The following is a 6,484-nucleotide window of genomic DNA, read 5'->3' on the forward strand; positions in this document are numbered from 1 at the left end:
CCTTGTTGTCAGCTGCCCTGTTCACAGCAGTCACTAGCTGGGCTAGTTCTGAATTCAAATAAACACAAGAAGTTTGTGCTCTAAAAAAAAAAAAATAAATAAATAAGTAAATAAATAAATAAATAAGAAGGGATCAGCACTCAGTGAATAACCTCCTAAGCCCTACGACAAACTATTATGGCAAGGCTTAACTATACAGACCAATGAGCAGTGATAACTAACATGTCTTTGGGGTCATCGGGTGGGAACCTCCTTTCACCGGTGTTTCGTCTAGTTGGTCCCACGACACCTCCAGGAGGCTAGACAGTGATCTCTGGCGTCCCAGAGACACTCCCCTAATGCCATACTGTACTGTATAAATGTGATAAATTACTCATTATCCGTTACTCTTTTCAAAAGTAATAAAATTACTTTACTTATTACTCCCTGTCTACAGAAATTTGTTACACTATTCGTTATCATGCTTTTCCATGACACTCCAAAAAATTGGTTATTGTGCCTCCATGTGAATGTCAGGGTAGTCACCAGGGTAGTCACTGGTACATGTAGCTAAGGCTAGATAGCTTTTTCTTACCTGGAGGTCTTCAGGGGCCTTTGACTGGTATTTTCCCAAGACTCTGCCTGAAAGACGGAGAGTCACTCGTGTAGCAACATTTCATCCATGATTCAGCCGACGTCCGCAGCCAAGGAGGGCTCACATTTGGTGGGGTGTATTTCCTGGAGCTTCACATTGTTGTTGCTGTCAGTCGTAGTAGCCGAGGCGTTTCAGACCGGAGGTTTGAGGATGTGTTTTTTGCAGTGGAAAGAGTTTTATTCTGACTACCTGCAGAAACAGTGTTCCTGTCATCTTTCCTCCTGACAAAATCAAAGTAATGGGAATATGTCCAGCTGCTGAGGTAAATGTTTCCAGTTAGTTTGCTGCTCAGCGTAACGATTACGAAAATGAGTCAGCTCATGTGACTGTTGTATTTCAAGTCAGTAGTGATGTGATAACAAAAGTAATGTTGCTACGAGTTGTTTGGTTTTGGGGTAACTGTAATAGTATTGCTGAAATTTTAGGAGTAATTAGTTACACTGCTTATTACTGTAATGCGTTACTTGTAATGCGTTACTGCCTGACACTGGTTACCGCCCAGATGCACACCTATAGATCTTGCTTTGCTCTGCTAACTTCTGGCAGTTTCCACCTGGCTTTATTCAATCAAATAGCGGGCTGATAATAAAGATAAAATGATAATTGGTCTCTGAATATCTGGAATTATGGTGCTACCAACTTAAAAGGACAATTAGAAAAAAGCTGTGCCTTGGATGACATTTCCACTAAGCCTCAGATGACTGTTCAGTTGTCTAAATATGCAGGAATCTATTAAATTGAACTGATTTCAGCTATCTTGCTAGTATGCAGCTACGAGCTAGCTTGCACCTTTGCCAGTGTTCACAGGAGCACCTGCCTGTCATTACACCCGCTGACTGTGGTGGCACAAATACTTAACCTTTTGAAGGAATGCTCGTGCAGGTAGGGGGTTGTGAGAGCAGTTACTGTGGGAAAGCAGCTTAAATCCCCCTAAATCTTACACACTTTCAACTATCAGTGTTTCAAATATCAATTCTGTGTTCTGTGGTGGTTTTCTGGACAAGTAATTTTTTAAACTGCTCTCATTCCCACAAACTTCACTCTTTTCACAAACATTACTGTTAGTGTATAAATGTACAGCCATACCCCCATACTACAATTCTTATCGACAGATATCGACAGAACTATTGCTTTTTGACTTATTACCATCTAGGCAAAGGGAATAACTCTCAGACTCCAGTTCCATTATAAAAACATCTCAAAATCGTTGTTCAGCATAATTTATTCAGAACACATCATTCAAATTTGCTGTAAGGGGACAATGATAAAGATAAGATGGAGGTTTAGTCTAGACGGCCGGACTTCTGGAGGACAACCTTTTGTTGGCTGCATTCTGCAAAGGATCTGGTCCCTGATTTGAAATAAACATCTGTCTCTGTTATCTACTGCACTCTTTTTTGTGTCACAGTGTCCTTGTCAGGGAGATTACTTTTGAAATGTAATAGGTTACAGATTACAAGTTACCCTGTTAAAAAGTAATACATAATGCAGCTATTTTAATTAGTTAAGTCATGTAACACCCCATTGCTTTCTGACACCTTTTTTTACAGTCTCAAAACACATTGTAGTTATTTAAATATCTGTCAGACATATTCCAGGGATGCTGTATGCACTCCACCCCACCTGCCTGTATATAAAGCCAAATTTGACATACATTCATCACATCTTCACATCTTTTTATTCCAGCAGCCGTTGCAACCTGCACCTTTGCACTTTTGTCTGACTGTACACTTTCACTGTGTTGGGTATGTACATACTTTTTAAATATATTTATGTCTGAACATAGTGATCAAATGTTTACACTCACTTATCATGTTCAACTTTGTTGTCCTTGTTTTTAGCTCTATGCCTTTTCTGTGTATGCACATTAAGAGCTACAAAACACCTGAGTCAAATTCCTTGTATGTTCACACATACTTGGCCAATACAGCCAATCCTGATTCTAAAGCTGAAACACAGCTACCTGTCTTGGCGTGGTGGGTTGGTCACAGGCATGGCTGACTCGATGAGGTGGAGCAAATTTGAAAAAGACCAGTCAAAAACAATGCTGAAAATTTTAAAGCATAATGCCAAATGAATGGATCCTGTCAGAATGTAGAGACAGCTCCCTGTAAGCCAGCTTACCCTTGATGGTGTTTGTCCCAATTTGTCCCAGTGGCTTAGCTGTCCAAAGATTGTCTAGAACAATGGATGTAGCTACCGTGAAGTCACTCATTGGTTTGTGGAATTTCCTAGCTTAGAGTTCGGCATTTCAAACATTGCCATCTTGATTTTTCTGGAGCCATGAGAGGGTTGAGCTGTGAAGGAGCAAGGGAAGGATCTGACTCACAGACTGTGGTGACGCCTCGCAGACAGCCTATTACTCAAAGTGGTCCAACACTTAATCACGTGTAACTTTAAGCCATAATAAATATAAATGGTTAAGTAATATCTTCCTGAGACCTTGTGTCCTCATATGAGGACACTGCATTTTGATTTACTGGACCGACTACTTTATTCTGCTTAACTTAGGCATGTTGTCCTCATTTGTGGACACCTTTATGCAACACCTAGTGGTAGCAAGAGCATAATACACTAATGTATGTAAAAACAAGATGGCAGCCATCTCTGCTAAGTCAGTCTGCGGCCAACCCCGACACAAAAGTAGACAAGGTTCAAAACCTGATCAAATATAATGGCTGAAACTTGTTTATTTATGATTAATAATATTTGCAATTTGATATGCTATACAAATTTGACCATTTTAGCAACAGTAAGAAGCTGAAACACTGTTAATTAGAAAGAACTGCTTTGAATTTATCATCAGCTCATTGAAAAACATTGGGACTAAACTGTCGTCTCGTTTGAGGATATTGGGACTTTATTATCGCTGATGTTTAGTTTTTTATACTTATCAGGTCCTACCTATCCAAACCAGCTAGAAGAAATTAAAAATGCATTCCAACAAAAGTTCAGGTCTCAGGAGGGTATAAAAATGTACCCCCACTACAGTTGTCATGAGCAGAGAAATTAGCTATGAGACCAAAACCATTTTTCTGTACCAGATTGTAAACATGTTTATTTCTGCTGTAAAGTAATGTGGGAGTCAATGGGGATTGACTTGCTCCTGGAGCCAGTCTCAAGTGGCCATTAGAGGAACTGCAGTTCTATTTCATCCCTGATGACCGCCAGAGGCGGTGCTTTAAGCACTGAATATTCCCCTTCGCGCATCACAGTTCAAGTATGTATACCAACAATGTCAAGAATAGAATAGAATAGAATAGAATAGAATAGAACTTTATTGTCATTGCACATCCAGTATACAATGAAATTGCAGTGCTTCTCCGGTCAGTGCAGTATTAAAAATAAAAACAGTATTAAATATAAAAACAGGAATAAATTAAAATAGCATAAAAGAATAAAATGATTTAGAAAGGAATGTACAATATATACATCATTTACACTCAAGCATACTCTCAACTGTGACCCCTGGATGACCCGAAAGAGACTATATCTTCCGGTGACATTAGAGGATCATTTCCTTTTCATCTTCTCGCGCGCAGATTGCTTTTGGAAGCATTGCAACAAATTTATATCCCGTCGCTAGTAGTTCCGTGGCCATTTTCGGTTGGAGCAGCGGACATTCGCCCTCCAGGAACTGCGACAGCATTCTTTCCCTCTTGAGAGGTGTTTAACTACGTTTGGTTCAGTGTGGACGCTGTGCGTCCTTTTGCCGGTAAGGCAGTGTTTCACTTCCCTCTCCGGAGAAGGTATGTAACTCCTAAGTTATTTGCAAACTAATGTTATACTACCTACTTTGTTAAACTTGTCGGCGAAAGTTGTGTTCGTGCAACATCTTCCTGGCACTTGATTTACTCTGATTGAGTTAACGTTCTCTGTTTCTTGAGTTTTTTCTGCTGAAGGGTTGTGTTAGCGCTCCCCAGTTGCCAGTGTGTATAGCCTGTTGTTTATTTAGCAGTTGTATCTGCACTTTTCTTTATTTTGAGTTTGTTTTAATCAACCTCTGTTGGTGAAGGCTGCGTGCGCACTGCCTCTCCATTTTGTTACCTACAGCGTCAGGGCTCTGATTAGTTATCTGTTTTTTTGTTAACACTAGTGTCTGTTCTCTGGTTAACTGTATTTTTTTTTTGCAAGTAGTGCTTGTCTATATATATATATATATATAGCTACATACATAACTTTATATATGTATATATATATGTATGCTATTGGCAGCGTACCCACTCCCTCCCTCCAGTTTAAGGCTTCTGTACTCCAGCTAACCGCAGTGTTCGCGCTTAGGTTATCTGCAGTGTTGTTTCTCTACAATATCTTGGGATTTTGCCTCTGCTGATATAGGGAGCGTATGCAATCCCTCCCTCCAGCTTACAGCTTCTGTACTCCAGCTAACCACAGCATTCGCGCTCAGGTTATCTGTAGCTTAGACAGGTGCGCATTAGCTGGTGTGGCAGTGTTCCTCCAGTGCCACCATGATGGATAAGACCCATTACTGCACTTCCTGTGGGGCTCTTCTGCAGCCAGATGATGGCCATGATCACTGCCCTATGTGTCTTGGACTGGAGCACCTGAAGGAGGCACTCTCTGAAAATCCTTGTATGATCTGCAGCTACATGCCCCGGGCAGTGAGGGCTGCCAGACTGGTGGAGCGGGAATACCCAGAGGGTGAGGGTGACCACCCCCCATCAGGCCAAGCTTCTCCACCCCAACATGGACATTCTAAGCATCGGGCTGAGGCCACTGCAGCTGCGCCCTCCAGAAAAAAGACAAAGTATGGCCAGGGCAGAGTCTCATCAAAGGTGGATCAGCTGTCTGCTGAGTTGGCTCAGATGAGGTCCATGCTCAGGACCCACAACCCTGCTGTCCCTTCGGAGGAGGATGAGGTGCTCACTCCTCCAATGCCAGAACTGGTTCCAGAGGATGATGTGCTCTCACTGGCAGCTTCGGCTATTCACTTCCATGATTAGGGGCAAGATCAGAGCCGGGCTCCCACTCCTCAGCACAGAGTTCACTGGCCGAGAAGGAAGACAGCTCCATGTGTGCTATCATGCGCATGGCCCTAGATCGCCTACACATGGACATACCACATCAGGTGGACTCCTGCAAGTGCCTTCTTCAGGTGCAGGCCGGCCTCCACTGCCTTTGCTGTTCCCCACCCTGGTAGCTATACACAACGCAGCAAAAGTGGGCCTGGATCGCATGTTGGCTATCGAGCCTACCATCGCATCCCTCATCATTTCCCTTGTTGAGGCTCTACAACAGGATGCTAGGTGCCCTTGACCCCAGTGTCAGATCATGGACGACCTTCTCACAAGGGCTTATGATGCTGGAGCATGGGCTGGTCGCATAGGCAACTCTCAGCTTCTCTGTAGGGGGTCAATGTGTGTGCGGATGCCACGACTTTTTGTGACGCATCACTAGAGGCATTTGGCCTTCTTTCTAGGCAAATCGGACGGATGAGGTCCATCATAATTCAAACTCATCGCAAGTCTGGCTTTCACAATCGAATTTGACGTCTAGGAGAACTCTCTGTAGTTTCAATGTGGAGCCAGGACCAGGCGGCAGCTTGCAGGTCTTCGACATACAGTATGCCTCCTCCCAACAGATCTAGGGGCTCCGCGGCTGCCTCCCAAGCTCGCTTACCACCACCAGCTCACTCCAGTGGCCGTCATGAGTCTCAGTCCTGTGCAGAGGCCAGCCCGTGACTTTTGGGACTCCGCCTGCCCTCCAGACAGCCTCATGCCCTGGATCCTGTCTGCCAGGACCCCCCCCCCGGCTGCTCATGCTTCAGAAACGTGGATGGTTGCCACCTTAACCCATGGGGACAAGCTTCAATTCAGATGCCGGCCCCCT

Source organism: Epinephelus fuscoguttatus, linkage group LG21, assembly GCF_011397635.1.
Source record: "Epinephelus fuscoguttatus linkage group LG21, E.fuscoguttatus.final_Chr_v1".
NCBI classification, from domain to species: Eukaryota; Metazoa; Chordata; class Actinopteri; order Perciformes; family Serranidae; genus Epinephelus; species Epinephelus fuscoguttatus.